Raw genomic sequence first — 15,460 nt, forward strand, 5'->3', positions numbered from 1 at the left:
TGGTTGACCTAGATTCTTGAATCGAGTATTACCCCACTTGAAGGTGGGAAGTTGGCGGGGTCGTAGCCTGAAACCCGTGTTGAGATCAGGCCTGATGAGGGGTCCTTCACGGGGGTGCGAACCCGGGTCTGGGTAAGCTCAGTTCAGGGTCTAGTTCTTCCTCGCCAAAGGTTGTCACGTACGGTCCACCCCGGGAAAGCGTACGTGGCGTGTGGTCAGGTTTCCCCTGCAGGGTGTATAATCGATTCGAATCGCCGCACTTCTTGGATATGAATACCGCTTGATCTCGCTTAAACATCGTAAAGTAAGTACGATGCAACCTTGATAAAAGTTATGGTTTGCTGAACCTAGAAGTATCTTGATGAATTTGATTACTAAAGTTTACATTCTCTTTAATTAGTCATTGGACCTATTTGAATAAAAGTAAGTATTTAGTAAGTCCAAATGTTTCCACCAAACAAACCCATCCACTCAGCAAGCCTTTGCATATCCTTGAAACCTATATATTTATACTGGTTAGTCGGGTCAGTCTTGCTGAGTACCTTCGTACTCAGTGTTTGTGCATTAACTGTTTTAATACTGCCGCCGAAAGAACCGCAAGAGGGAAGACCTCAAGACCTAGGGTGTACGCTAAGTACATACACCTTTGGATGTTTTACAAAATCTTGTGAGATTAGACCTGCATGTTAACCAACCCTACGGCTGTAGGATCTACGTGTTTGAAACTCTGTAGAACTGGTTTGCACTAAGGTTCATGCTTATTGTGTAATAAATCTCATCTTGTTTTCTGATATACACTTAATGTCTGTATGTAATATCTAATGCTCCAAAGCAAATGATCGTGTACGTATCTGTGAGACATGGTTGTTGGTGGTTGAATCGGGTGAAACCCAACGGACTACCGGATTTATTCCATTTTAAGAGCATTGACTGGATTATCCTCGTAGTAGGGTGATCGGGCGCTCTTAAGCCAGGATAAATTGGCCGGTGCCGCCACACATTGACTCAACTCTAGAAATTTCAGCAAACCCAGACGTTCCAGATTCAGAACCCGAAAGTTTCGGATTTAGGAGTGATACTAAAAATTGTCAGTCAGATGATGAATCAACCTCTACCTGTTCTGCTCAACCACATTATGGTCATCATCAGTGCTTTATGGCCACAACTGAAGAGAAGTCAGACTCAGACAGTGACAGGTGAGCAAGAAAGGCAGAGAAACAATCCTTAGGATGATGAAAAATGTGATGAGGCAAGATCAAGAAATGAAGAGGCAAAAGAAGCTTCTCAATAAAAAGGATGATGAAATCAAATGTCTTGCTCTAGTGAAAGAGAGAAATCATGCTCTCAAGGCTGAATTGGATGAGCTCACTAGCAAGCATATGGACCTTCAAAATCTGCATCAGAAACTCAAGTGCTCAAATGAAAGGCTTGTGGATTTATTTGCCACTCTAGAGATAGATCATGAGGTCATGGTTACAGTAGTAAAGTCATATAAGCAAATTGACAACACCTGCTCAGAAAATAAGAACAAAGAGAAACAATCTTGGTATGAGCAAGTAATCGTGGAAGATTGCAATGATGACCTAGTTCTAGAGAATGAAGTGCTCAAACAAGAGGTTGAGAGGCTCTCACAAGACTTGTCAAAATTGAAAGGCAAGAGTGTTGTGCAACCTTCTCAAGATAACCGTGAAACTATGGTGAAGAAGCTTGAGAAGGGGTCCACCATGCAAAACTCATGCAACCTTATACACAAGTCAAAGGAGAGCAAGTCTCAAACAAGGAAAAAGAATTTAGCTCATATCAAATGCTTCAAGTGCTCAAACATGGGACATTATGCTTCAATGTGCTCAAACATGCAAGAAGGCCAGCAAACTCTCTCCAAGAGACAAAGAAGCCTTGCCAAAAGAAGATGCTTTGGCTGCTGCAAAATGGGACACAGAATTGCAACTTGCCCAGACAAGTCAAGCAAACCTGGAAGTTCCGGATTGTACAACCCGGAAGTTTCGGTTTTGAAATCACAACGGCATTTCAGGACAAACAAAGGCTTCAAGAAGGCTCAAGAAAAATACATGGAGAGGAAAGCAGTTAAGGACAATAAGAACAAGCCATCAAGCAACATCAAGCACAAGACTTGCTATACATGTCAAAGAAAAGGACATCTTGGTAAAGATTGTCCAAATGGTAACTCTCCTAAGCCAAACTTGATCAACAATGTACCATTATGCTTTAGGAGATCCTCAAATGGTGTTGGCGCCGGCAGGATGATGAGTTCATCAACTACTCGCCCAAAAGCCATTTGGGTTCCCAAATCATTGTTGAGTAACCTTCGTGGACCCAACGTGGCTTGGGTACTAAAATGTGCTTGAAAGAATCAGCAGGTACTTAGAGATGCGTTGAGGACTTAGCAAACATGAGAAGAGCTTCACCTCAACATCATTGTCCAAAGTTCATCTAGAAAATCGCCAAGTTGAACTCAAACCGATCCATCTTTCCAATGCATCTCCGGTAACAAGTATTTTCTTCCTAGCTAATCAAGTTCTGATATTTGAAATTGCTTAGTGTGGTTTCAAATAGAAGGATAATTTAGCACCTTCTGTAAATTTGAGTTATCTATGCAAATATCAATTTTGATGCTCTTAACAAGCTCTGTGGTGGAGCTATTACTTTAGTAACATTACAGGAGCATCTACAAGTATTTAAGACTCAAGAAAGGTCAAGAATTCATGGATTACCCTTAGTCAAGAAAGTCTGGTAAACCCGGAAGTTCCAAATTTTGCAACCCGGAAGTTCCGAATTCCCAAAGAAATCACAGTCGAGGAATACTTGCAAAAATACAGTGGTCTTGACTTGACTCTTAGGACTGTGAGCTCATTCTTGACTTACTCTATGTTTTAGATACAATCTTTGATTAAATTTGACCAAGATATGAAATGAGTCTCCTCAAATGTCTTTATTGATCACAAGTGCATATCTCAAGAATCCTATCCTTGATGCACTTATTTAGGGGGGGGAGCTTATTTCATATTTTGTGTCTTGCCACTAACCTTGCTTTCAAGGCTTCAGGTGCATAGAAAAACATATGGATAATATCAAGGACCATTTGCTTTATCATGAGTTTGCCACTTGACTTCAAGGTCACCAATCCAACTTGAAAAAGGTGTATCTAAACTCAGAATTGGATTGTTTATTGTTTCGTGTGGCTGCTCTCCATAATATGGCTTAAGTTCCTCATTTGGTCTTAATCGATCAAAAGATGCACATATACTTGCCTTCCATATACATGTGTGCATTATTCACCGTTGAGGAACTTAGTCCATGTTATGAGGCTTTGCTGCGTGACGACTCATTGCCTTCCACATTTCAAGAGTCTTCAATCACAAAGCTAGGGCTTGTGCTACTAATATGATTTACTTGGACTTCTGAGCTTCTCATGACTTATCCAAAGAAAAAGAGTTCAAGCTGTATTTATGATAATTATATGCAAGCCATGTATGAGAGATCCTTCTTTTGTGAAGGACATGAAATCTAAAGGGCCAAGATATGTTTTTATTTGCATCAATATTTAAGATTTGCATCTAGGCCCTCTACATGCTAGTGTGTGCATGTTTTGTATCAAGTAATTCCAAGTCATTTAGTGCACCTTTAGATATTTGGTTGATACCTTCTTCTAAAGATGACTTAGTGTCAAGAGAACTAAAATGTTGTGAGGTATGAGCCAAATATGCTAAGAACGGTGCTTGACTTGAGCTACTAGATACATGAGTGTTATAGGATAGATTTTTCGAAAACCAACTAGTATGCTAGGTGTGTGCTTTTTGGAAACTTTTGGTTCTTGGTCTTTGTGACCATGTCAAGTTGTCTTGTGGTTATAGTTACTCTTGTTTGATTGTTGGCTAACCACAAAGCAACAAGACTCTCTCAAGTCCATAGGATCTATTCCAATATCATCTCAAGGGCTATACTTTTGGAAATGCTATCTCTCATCAAATTCAAGCCTAGGTTCCTATTCTAAAGGATATCTAAGACAAAGGAACCAAAATATCGAAATCTTTCTCTTGTCAAGGTCCTCTCATCTAGAAATCAAACTCTATCAACATCTTTTGAGATATTTTGCCCAAATATCAAAATAGTCCGAATACTCTGAGTTTCAGCCCGGATACACTGGGCTAGCCTAGATACTCTGCATTTTTGCTCGGATTCTTTGGAGTTTACCCAGGTAGAGCAGCAAACCCGAAAATACCGAGTTCACAACCCGGAAGTTCCGGATTTATGTGGGTAAAAATTTTCACCTCCAAAGTTCTGAGAAATTTTCATGGTTATAAAAGTTCCAAAATTATTATGGATATTCAAGAAGTTGGAACTTACATTTATCTCAGGTAAATTCTCCAAAATCAAGTCAAGTTAGTAGGGTCATTTGAAAATCGGAAGTTTTGGTTTCCATACCCGGAATTTCCGGGTTTCAACCGGTATTTCCCTATTCAGCCCGTGACTCACCCCTTCACCACTCATTCTCTCTCACACACTCAGGCCGACACAAACACTGTTTGAGAGAGGCGATTCTGGGGCGATTCGGCGATTCGATCAAGTATTTCAAGGATTGAAGGGCGGCTCTTGGTGATTCCAATCCAGAGGTTCCGGATTCATCCTCCGGAATAAATTTCAAATGCTTCCCACCATGAGCAATGGTACAAAATCAATCTTTTTGCCCGATCTCTTTACCTAGGATTGATCTGTTTGATTACTTTGGTAGAACACCTACATTTAGACCATAGATGTTATCCCTAGCAAAAGAATCAAGTTTCCTTGGTCGATCTAGGCGCTGTCCCATTCTATGGTTTTCTGGGCAAACCCGGAAGTTCCGGATTTCAAACCCGGAAGTTCCGTATTTACCCAGAAAATTGAAATCCAGTTCTGATCTTCCAAATTCTCGGTTTCTTTTACTCAAAATCATTTCTGTCCTAAATTCAAGGTTCCTCCATTGTTTTCACAGATAATTCAGATGAGAAAGGTTTGTGTTAAGGAGGAGTAGCAAAAATCCAAATGTCCCTATGAGAACTAGAAGCTCTTTGAGGCAGTATCCAAGAGGGACTTTACACATTGCAGATGAGCTTGAAATTCAAGAAGAGAACATAACATCTAGTGATGATGGGGAGGAAAGTGATCCAAACTATCAGGAATCACCTCCCCTTGGGACAAAGAGAAGTGGTAGGCAAATGAGGGGCAGCAACAACAGTGGTGGGCATGGGGTTGGCAGTGGTGGTGCTCAGCCCGATGAAGAAGAGGAAGAAGAACAAGAGGTACAGCAGTCCAGTCAGCCACTCTTTGTGACTGGAGTAATGCTGAAAAAGCCAAGTGTTCCACATGATTATATCATGATTGATTACATGAAGAGGGGAATGACAGACAAAGCAAGAAAAGAAAGATTGAAGAATCCTTTGCGTGCTAAGAAAGGAAGAAGTGTTGATTACATATTTCAAACCAAGTTCCATCAAGACTTTTATGTGAGTGCAATTCTTAGCAAGAAATACAAAGTGGCACGCTCTCAATTTATGGATTGGCCGAAACTTGAGAGTATGGGAGATCCAATCTTTAATGAGATTATTAATGCATGCAAGGCTAAGCACATACACAAAATTATGGCAATTCAATATGATTGGAACAATGAAGTAATTGCCCAATTTTATGTCACTTGCTACATTGAGACTTTTGATGACTTGAGATGGGTCCATTGGATGACAGAGGGCAAATGGTACAAAATTAATTATGTTGAGTTTGCATTCATGTTTGGATTTGGGAGAGCTGATGCCGAAAGAGTTAGACTTCACCTTAGCTCTCCTCTCCCTAAAGAAGAAATGAAGTGCATGTACTTACTTGGCAGGGAGTCAGAGTTTGGGGGGGCCTAAAGGGCTAATTCCATTCTATGCATATCTTAACAAGTTCTTTATGAAGACACTTGCTCCTAGAGAGGGTGATGCTCACAACATATCATCATATGGAAAGAATTTGCCTTTTTTCTTTAACTCCTAGTGAGTCGGAGTTCAGTGTGTTTAATTACATATGGGAGGAAATTAAGTCCATATCTGAATCACCTCAAAAGTGTTGTGGTTTTGGTGCTTATCTCATGTTCATGATTGATCAAAAGACCAACAAAGGATTTGAGTGTGATTACAAACATCCTCCTATTGATGTCAAGAAGGATTCACACCACGGACCCACTCTTGCTGCAATTATGACATCTAGAGAACAAGCTGCATCTCAAGGTGAAGGTGATGCATCCCAAAATGCTCCTACACATGCTCCTAGTGCACCACATGTACCTACTCGCTCCTATTCTAGGCGTGGTGGCTCTAGAGCTCCAAGTTGGGAAAAGCCTCCCTCTCCAATTAGAAAGATGTTTAATCTGATTTTTGGAATGTGCAAGTCCACAAATGATGTTGTGCACAAGGAGAGGGAAAGGAGGAAGAAAGACACCTTGAGGCTCAAGAAAATGCAAGAGGCAATGTGGCCAAATGATCCTCCCTCACCCATTGGCTCAGTAGGACAGCAAAGTGAGCCTGAAACTATGGAGCAAATGAATGCTGGATATCAGCAAGAAGATTATTGGGGGCAGCTCTATGGTAGTGGAACAACTTCCTATGTTAACCCTACTTTTGTTGACCCCCCCCGACAGCTCCTTTCATGCCTCAAGCTCCTCAGTTTCCACCTCCACCTCCACCATATGTTCCACCTCAGTATGGCTTTGATGACTTTGGTTCATGGATGTTTAGTCAACATGTTGGTGATGCCGGCCAAGGAAGAAATGATGACGAAGATGATGATCAGTAGTAGAAGCCTCAGAAAAACTCACATCGGGCCCTTCTTGGTGATAGATGACAAAGGGGGAGAATTTGTTGAAGATTAAAGCTTCTACTCAGATTTCAGTGTCTCTGGTCAGGCAAACCCAGAGGTTCCGGGTTTCCAAATCCGGAAGTTCCGGATAAGGGTGTGGGATGCCACATGCCGTGTAATAAATTTATTTTAACTCGTATGGACTTGAGAACAATTTGTAATGTGTGACTTTGTGTGGTCAACCATGTTTAAATAAAGATGTGATGCTTGTAAGTGTGATAAAATGTGATGAAATGGTGATTTATTGGTTTCAGGCCAGTTCTGCCTGGCAAATCCGGGTTTGGGCTGACAAAACTGTCCAGCTTCTTTTATCTTGCTTTTGTGTGAGATATTTGTCATATGCATCACATATTATATGTTCACACATTTATCTTGCACTCCACGGATGCTAAGATTTAGGGGGAGCTCTTTGGTTTTTTGTGAATATGTGCAAAAGGGCAATTGAGGCCAAAATGATTGAATTCCATTCAATGCACATAGTAAGGGGGAGCTCCTACTAAATCTGAAAATTTCAAGACTACATTTGATTATATATTTTTGTAAGCTTTAATCGGTGTTGTCATCAATCACTAAAAAAGGGGGAGATTGAAAGTGCATCTAGGCCACTAGTGTGTTTTGGTGGATTGATTGACACCACGATTAAAGGACTAACCATCTTGTTAAGTGTATGAGCAGGAATTGATTATCACATTTATTATATATGCAATGTAATGTACAAATGTTCAAGACAACGCTCATATAACAAGATGAATGACACGACATGATCTAGTATGAGAATGATAACAAGCAATGAATATTGTGTGAATTGGGATATGTGTTATTGATGAAGAATTTACTCCCATATGTAAATGAAGCTTGTTGAAGTATGTGATATTCAAAATGAGAAGTCAAGGTATTGTGAATGAGACAAGGTTATATGCTTATGCATAGTCTCATATATTGGAAAGCTTTTCATAAGGAATGTATGAGATATTTGATGATCAAGCAAGTATGAAAGAAATGGTTTTCACTATAATGGCAAAATCAATGTGAGTTCAAGAGGGCTCTTGAGAATAAACGGATGGGATCGAAAGTCGAGTTTCTCTAGGCTATGTAAGCAAAGGCTTGGCATGAGCTAGGAAACCGATAATGATCAAGTCCAAGAATTCTAAGAGACAAGGAGAATTTCACATTGAGAAGCATTATTCATTGGAGAAGAAAAATAGCTTGAGAATCAAAATGGATTTCATTGTAAGTTTAATGTGATACAAGCCTACATGAAGCTATATGTGATGCAAGGATAAAGAGTTGGAATTCGGGAATAGGTTTCTAGATACTAAGCTTGGAGAAGGGAAATTGTGGTTGTGCCGAGGAACCAATTCTAGGGTGACGAAACATTCTTTGGGTTCAACTTAAAGAATCTTGGTCATGTGTGGTGTTCATGTTGGAAAGTATCAATCTTTCTAGAATCTTATTGTGAAGACGTTGACTTGAACTAGAAGTGGATTTCATTCAAGGATAAATGTTCAAGGTCACTAGCTCAAGGGAGATGTGCTCAAAGTAAAGAAGCCAAGTTGGATGCCATCCTCAGATTGTGATTAATCAACACACGACATAAGATGAAAAAGAGAAGCTCAAGAAGTTGAAATGTAATTTATCTTTTATTTTGAGTTTAGGTATGCCGTACTATCAAGAGGGATGCATCACAATGGTCTTTGATTTAGTCTCAGTGTTCAAGTAACCCAAGTGAGTTGTGAGAGACACAAAAGGCCTCAAGTGCACATTAGACTGTTCTGCCAGGGCAAATCCAGAAGTTCCGGGTTTGCATTCCGAAAGTTTCGGATTTGGCACCTAAAGCGCTAATGACTAGTAAGTTTGAATCTCGGAGGTTCTGGGTTATAGAATCCAGAAGTTCCGGGTTCTAATAGTCATATAACGGCTAGTTTTGTTGGGACCGGCTATTTATATCCCTTAGCCCCCTCCTTGGTGGGCTGCTGTTCCAAGCACTATTCTGTGGATTGTTGGTCGTCCCAAGAAGCTTGGTAGCCATTGTTGAGCTCTCCCCAACCTCTCTTTGTGAGATTGTGTGATTAGTGTAAATTCTTGAGTTGGGTTGAGAGATGAAAGCTTGAGAGCACAAAAGAGCACAGCAAACCTTGAGCACATAAGCTTAGCCGTGATTTGTGTGATTCGCATTTGTTACTATGGGAGGTGAAGCCTCCTAGATGGCTAGGCGTCGCCGGGTAGCTCCCAAAGATTGTGGTGAGCAGCGGCAAGTTTGTTGCAGCACTGATCTTGTGCCACGGGGGCAAATTGTCATATAGTGGAAGGAGGAGATAGCTTGACCTTGGGGTCGATATAAGCTTTCTCAACAGAGACTTGGATTCACACGTGGGTGCACGGGGTGAATCTGAACTTTGGTAAAACAAATCCTTGTGTTCATTGCATTGACATTTGTTTTGTGGATTTGAGGAGCTCTCCATTAGACACTTGTGTATTGGAGAGATTGTTGTTTTGTGCGTGCAGGATCTGTGTGAACCAGCTTAAGGAACTTCACTTAGCAGACTCTACAATTGGGGTTTGAATTTATATCCATTTACTAGCACTACTTTTATTGTGTTCACTCTGTTCTGAGTGAACTCGGAAGTTCCGAATTGACATACCCGGAAGTTCTGAGTTCATCTACTATCTAGCCCAAATCCAGAAGTTCTGGATTTAAAATCCGGAAGTTCCGGGTTTGGAAGACAGTCAATTTTATCTGCTATGTTTGAGTGAAAATTTGTAGGTGCGCCTATTCACCCCCCCTCTAGGCGACATCAAGGTCCTCTCATGTAGCAAGTGCAATGTTTGGCTTAGCTTGACTCAGAATTATCCTTGACATTCTGTACTTGCTTCACTTTGGGCTTCACCCATGAGTTACAATCTTGATTGTGCTTGTAGGAGTGAGATTGGGCTTTCTGGACCCTAACCGGTCAGACCAGTCGGGTCAGACCTGACCTCACTTTGTTGAATGGGGCATGCTGCAATGTGGTGACCCTTTTCTTTGCATCTGAAGCACACCCTAGTTCTTGCACATTGGTTTTCTTTTCTTGAAAGCTTTATCTTGTTCTTGGATTCCATGTTTGACCTTTTGATTTGAACATGACTTTCTTCTTTTGCTTGATCTTGTTGAGGAGCAAAGATAGTGGTATTTGAGCCCTTCTCAAGCTTCTTCACTATGTTATCACGGTTATCTTGAGAAGGTTGCACATGACCCTTGCTCTTCAACTTGATCATTTCAATTTTGAGCTCTACGACCTCTCGCTTGAGTTCATCATTTTCTTCTGCGATGAGGTCATCACATGACTCTGCAACAACATGCTCAACACAAGAATTTGTTGCTTGGGAGCAGCACGGTTTATCATAAGATAACATAATTTGAACTTGTGAGCATGTGCATGTGTGTGTGGGAGGTTAATAGTGTGTTACCGATGTTATCACAACCTCATGAGCAATTTGTAGTGACACATGTGAATCTACAAGCATCTCGTAGGACTTTTCAAGTTCCAAATGAGTTCCTTGTAGAGCCACATGCTCATTGTTGACAGTGCTTAAGTGCCAATTTCACCCGTCAACTATACTCAATAATAAAGGAAAACTGCATGCCTTACTCACATATTTGTATCACTAACCTTGCTCCACAGTTGTTTTTGAGTTTTGTACATTTCAGATGAGTAGGAATGGAATAAGCCGAAAACACACAGCAGACGCCATACAACTACGTAGAATATCGTGTCCGGCGTCACCCACTTACAAGGAGGGCCCATCTGACAGAGCAACCGAGCACGCCACGCATAATGCATACAAGGAAAGATATCAGGGCCCACATGTCAGCTTGCCAGAGAAGGATAAGGACGAGAGGTGGCCAGGTCGGGCCGACCGACCCCCTGGGTCGGCCTAACCTGGCCGGCCTCCCGTCCAGGTGCATTTCGAGGAGGAGTCGGCCCCAAGTCTCCTGATTACCTTCCATACGTGCATTTTTGCTGGAACCGACCTCCACTAGTATAAATAGGGCCCCCTCTCACCCCTCACACACACACACACACACACACACACTTCACTCCATTATCTCCAAGAAGGCTCTCCTCTCTCTTGCTCTCTTAGTTAGGTAGTGGAGCTAGGCTAGTTCTCTTTAGCGAGCAAGTCGTCCTCGGGGTCGTTGAGCAATCCTCGGCTCCTGGTATGGATTTGTATCCGACTTGTCAGACTTCTATTCATAATATAGAGTTTTTCCATGGTTGCTTTACTATCTTGATAGTTTATCAATCCATGCTTAGATCATTCATAAGTTATGCTATGGTCTTGGTTAGGCCAGATGATCCGGGTACGGATAGAGGTTCGTTGTGCTTTCGGGCTTGCTCTAGTGTTTTACTCGTCCATCCGAAGGGTGGGAGACATGGGAGCACTAGAGTAGTGACTTCATACACGAGCGTGGTGCTCAAGTATGCGGGATCCTTCGGATATGACCGTGCTCCACGGTGTGACTGGGGTAGACGGTAGGTAGTGATAGCCCTGTCCGTCCGGCGTAACAGCGGTGTTGCGTTTAGCGTACTCCCCGACGTTCGGGTTCGGTGTAGGAGTTCATGCAAAGAGGTAACAGGACTGGATGTACTTCGGTACGGGACCTTCTCCTCGCTATCCCATTTTTCTGGCACCTGCAGTCCTAACCATGATCTAACATGACCCCAGCTTTGGATAGAAGCACTAGGACACCTAACCTAGCCTAAGCTCCAGCTGACTTGACAGTAGGATAGAGTAGTTCTTTGTTTTATAGTTTCTCCCCTTTATTCCTTCCTCTTGGAGTGTGGATGTGTGCTGTGTCGCATTATCCTTGCTTATTCTTTATCTGTACTTACCCTTGTTAGAGTATTGCCTATTGCTTGAGGCACAATGTCATGGTTAATGTTGAGTACAATACCTTTGCCACTGTCGTCCTTTGGGACACAAATAAATGACGATATCCTTACTCTCCGGGTGAAATGCTACGACGGTATATCCGTGCGCATGCGGATCCATTTGTAATTGTATTGATTATACCACGAGAGTTGCACCCCTTGGGTGCAGTTGCTAGGATGGGTTCGGCGTCCTCATTTCTAGTGATTGCACAAAGGACTGCCAACATGCATTTCTGGCGCTGTTGCTAAGGATTAACCATTCCTAGTGATTGCGCTAAGAAATGTCAACAAGCATTTCTGGCGTCGTTGCCGGGGATGGCATGTGAACAAAGATATTGTGCTGATATTAACATAGACCTTGTACTCAGGATATAGTCTTTACTCTTTCAGGCTAATGTCACTTTATGTCTTCTTTTATTTTTTATTTGAAAGAAGACAGGGGTAGTGTATGACCAGTTTCTCCCTGCCAGAAAACTACATAGACAATCCAGAGAGGCTCGTGAGAAGGGCACGACCTCGCGTCGTTCCTCCTCTCGCTATCCTCCCGGCATAGGAACCCATTTCGGAAGCACCACTCGTTCTTGAGGCTATGGCTGAAAAGACTCTCCACGAGTTCTCTGTCCCGTCCACCGAAAATGTGGCCATTGGCCCCAACATCAATGTCGGGGACGTGAACTTTGAGCTCAAATCAAGTCTCATCAACATGGTGCAGGCTAGCCCATTCTGTGGCAAGCCAAATGAGGACGCAAATGCACATTTGCAGAATTTTCTGGAGCTCTGCGACACCGTTGTCATACGGGGTGTCGCCGCCAACGTTGTCAAGCTTCGTCTGTTTCCCTTTTCCCTCCTAGGGAAGGTGAAACAATGGTTTTATAAAGAAAAGGACATCGACACCTAGGCCAAATGCTCCAAGGCGTTCCTCACAAAAATTTTCCCGTTGGGAAAAACAAATGCCCTGCGCGGGAGAATTTCAAGTTTCCAGCAGACAGGGATGGAATCCATCCCAGAAGCTTGGGAGAGGCTGCAGGAATACATCCTGGCCTGTCCTCATCATGGCATGGACGAGTGGCTCATCCTGCAATGTTTCTACAACAGGCTCACAACGACATCTCGAGCCAATATTGATGCCGCTGCTAGAGGAGCCTTCCTCGACCTGACCATAGCCAAGTCCAAAGCATTGGTCGAGAAGATGGTCTCCAATTAGGTGTGGAGTGATGAACGACTCCAATCCCGCACCAAGGGCATGCATACCATCAAAGAGATGGATATGATTGCCGCGAAGCTGGACCTCCTAATAAAGAAGATGGAGGAAGGGAGCAAACAACCGATCCATGCTCCTGTTTACGCCATGGGTTCGCATTTCACGTGCGAAGTCTGTGGTAATGATGGACACTCGGGGAACGACTGCCCCGAAACCTGTGAAGACTGCGCCTACCTCAACAACAACAACAATGGGTACCATCCACAACAAAGAGGCCAGGGGGGAACCAGCCACGTCTACCTTTTCAGGGAGGTAATAACTACTATCCTTCTTATAATTCGAATTTCAATTCAAACCAACCTCCCTTGAGAGAACTTGTTCTTGGCTAAGTTAAAATCAACTAAAATATAAATAAAAAGCTTTTGGCCAATGACAAATCCCTGGAAAGTTTAAATGTCAAGATTGAAACTTTGTCTTCAACTCTTAAAAACCAGTTAAGTTTCAACAAAATGATCGAAACCCAGCTTGCACAAATTGCTGCTTCGTTACCTGCTGTTGAGAGCGGGAAGATCCCGGGGCAACCCGAGTGTCCTGTTGAAAATGTCAACATGGTGTCTACCGGACGGGATAACTCGTCCCGGAGGCCACCACGCAATAACCATGCAGGTAGGTACTATCCCCCAAGGAACGACATTTGGGATGGCATGGTGGCAGCGGTGCAAGAGGATCCAGGGATCCCCATGATCAGTTGCTTGATCTACATCAAACACTTCGAGCGATGCCTATGCGATCTGGGGGCAAGTGTGAATATAATGCCCAAGGTAATATATGAAGCACTTGAATATCCTGCTCTTTCCCCAACAACTATGCTCGTACAGCTTGCAGATTCAACCATTCGGTATCCCGAAGGGATAGCCGAACACGTTTTCATACGAGTACGAGACTCCTTCATCCTTGCCGACTTTGTGGTAATGGATATGGAAGGCGACGGAGTCGACCTCGTACTTGGGCGACCTTTTCTAAGGTCCGCCAAGGCAAGGATCGATGTCGGAAAGGGAGAAATCCGTTTCCGCATCGGAAGGGAGGATATGTTTTTCAGGTTCAAGAAGAAGGAAGAGCAGCGCTTCATGATCCAACAAGACAGTGAAGGGCAAGCACTCTGGGGTGCACCAGAACCCTAGCCAGAACAACGGCCCTCTGCTCCTAAAAGAAAGGAGAAGGAAAAGAAGGTGTGGCGGAAGGTCGAGAGTTCGGCCTCGTCCAGTTGTCCAGGACGAGCCGACGAATGGTAAGAACGATGAAGAAAAGTCGTGCACATCGGACTTTAAACGACGCGCCCTTGCCAAAAGTAAATTGGTATTTATCTCATATTTGCTTTCTCCACTTTTCAACATTTTATTTACACCTTATTTGTTTTTCTCCACTGCATGTTTGAAATTTTCAAAATTGTTTTCTGCATGCTGGAATTTTTTTCTAGCACTTTTCCCTTTTTACAAAAAAATACCAAAAATATTTTCTAAGTTTTAAAAACCTTTGAAAAAAATAATTTAGACATCTTTTCGAGCAAACTTTTAGCCGTGCACCATATTTTCAAAGAACTTAACCGTTGAGGAAGCACCAGGCCGAAGGGGGGGGCACTAGGGGGCCCACCCTGGGGCCGGCCGACCACACAAGTCGGCCGACCCAGGGCCAACGGCTCCTGGGCCCCACCTTCTCCAACGGCTCCATAGCAGTTGTGGCTTGCCTCTCCTCTAGTGCACGCGCCATCTTCCCTTTAAATAGAGGCCGAGAGGGGGTGTGAAGCTCTCATGCTCACTTCCTTCACTCAGACACCCTCTCACACATTCTTGCTCGGGTTTCCATTGGATTTTGGCTCAAGTTTGGTTTCAAGAAATATCTCTCTCATTTCTTTGCTGCAAGATTGATCACATATTTGGAGGAATAACTCTCGGGTAAGAATTTCATTTTGATTTCGCTAACATAACCCGAACCGAGTTGTTCTCATTCGTTCTTGTTCGCTCTTGTTGCAAGCACGAAGGGTGTAGGTCGGAAACTTTCTAGAGCTATCAAGAAGATGACAGGGTCAAGCTCATCTCATTCATGGGGTGGGTCGAGCTCCCGTCACTCCCCCGAACCTACACCAACGCCGACCACGATGGACTATGAGCAAGACGAACTAGAGGAACAAATAGAGGAGCAAGCTGAAGAACCGCAAGCCGAGGACATGAAAATAGATGAAGATGACGCACCGTACCTCGACTTGCAAGATGACTGCGAGCGTCAAGCCTACGCCATGATCAAGAATCGAAGCTTTGGTCATACCAGAGCCTTCAATCTGGACCTTCTCGAAAAAAACTGGTATGGACGTTGACTTCGCTCGTGTTTGGCATGCGGTTGGATGGGATGGTTTTGTGCCCGTTGAGGAGAATGGTTCTCGTCTCCTCACCATCCAGTTTCT

The 15,460-nt window shown here is 43.1% G+C and overlaps 1 non-coding gene across 1 annotated transcript; it reads right to left on the minus strand.

Moving 5' to 3' along the window:
• Positions 1–12,751: 12,751 nt before the first annotated feature.
• On the minus strand, positions 12,752–12,860 carry LOC120657756. The gene has a single exon (XR_005668295.1). It is a non-coding gene; the product is annotated as a small nucleolar RNA R71 (small nucleolar RNA).
• Between the last annotated feature and the right edge of the window lie 2,600 nt (positions 12,861–15,460).

This window comes from Panicum virgatum, chromosome 1N, assembly GCF_016808335.1.
Source record: "Panicum virgatum strain AP13 chromosome 1N, P.virgatum_v5, whole genome shotgun sequence".
NCBI classification, from domain to species: Eukaryota; Viridiplantae; Streptophyta; class Magnoliopsida; order Poales; family Poaceae; genus Panicum; species Panicum virgatum.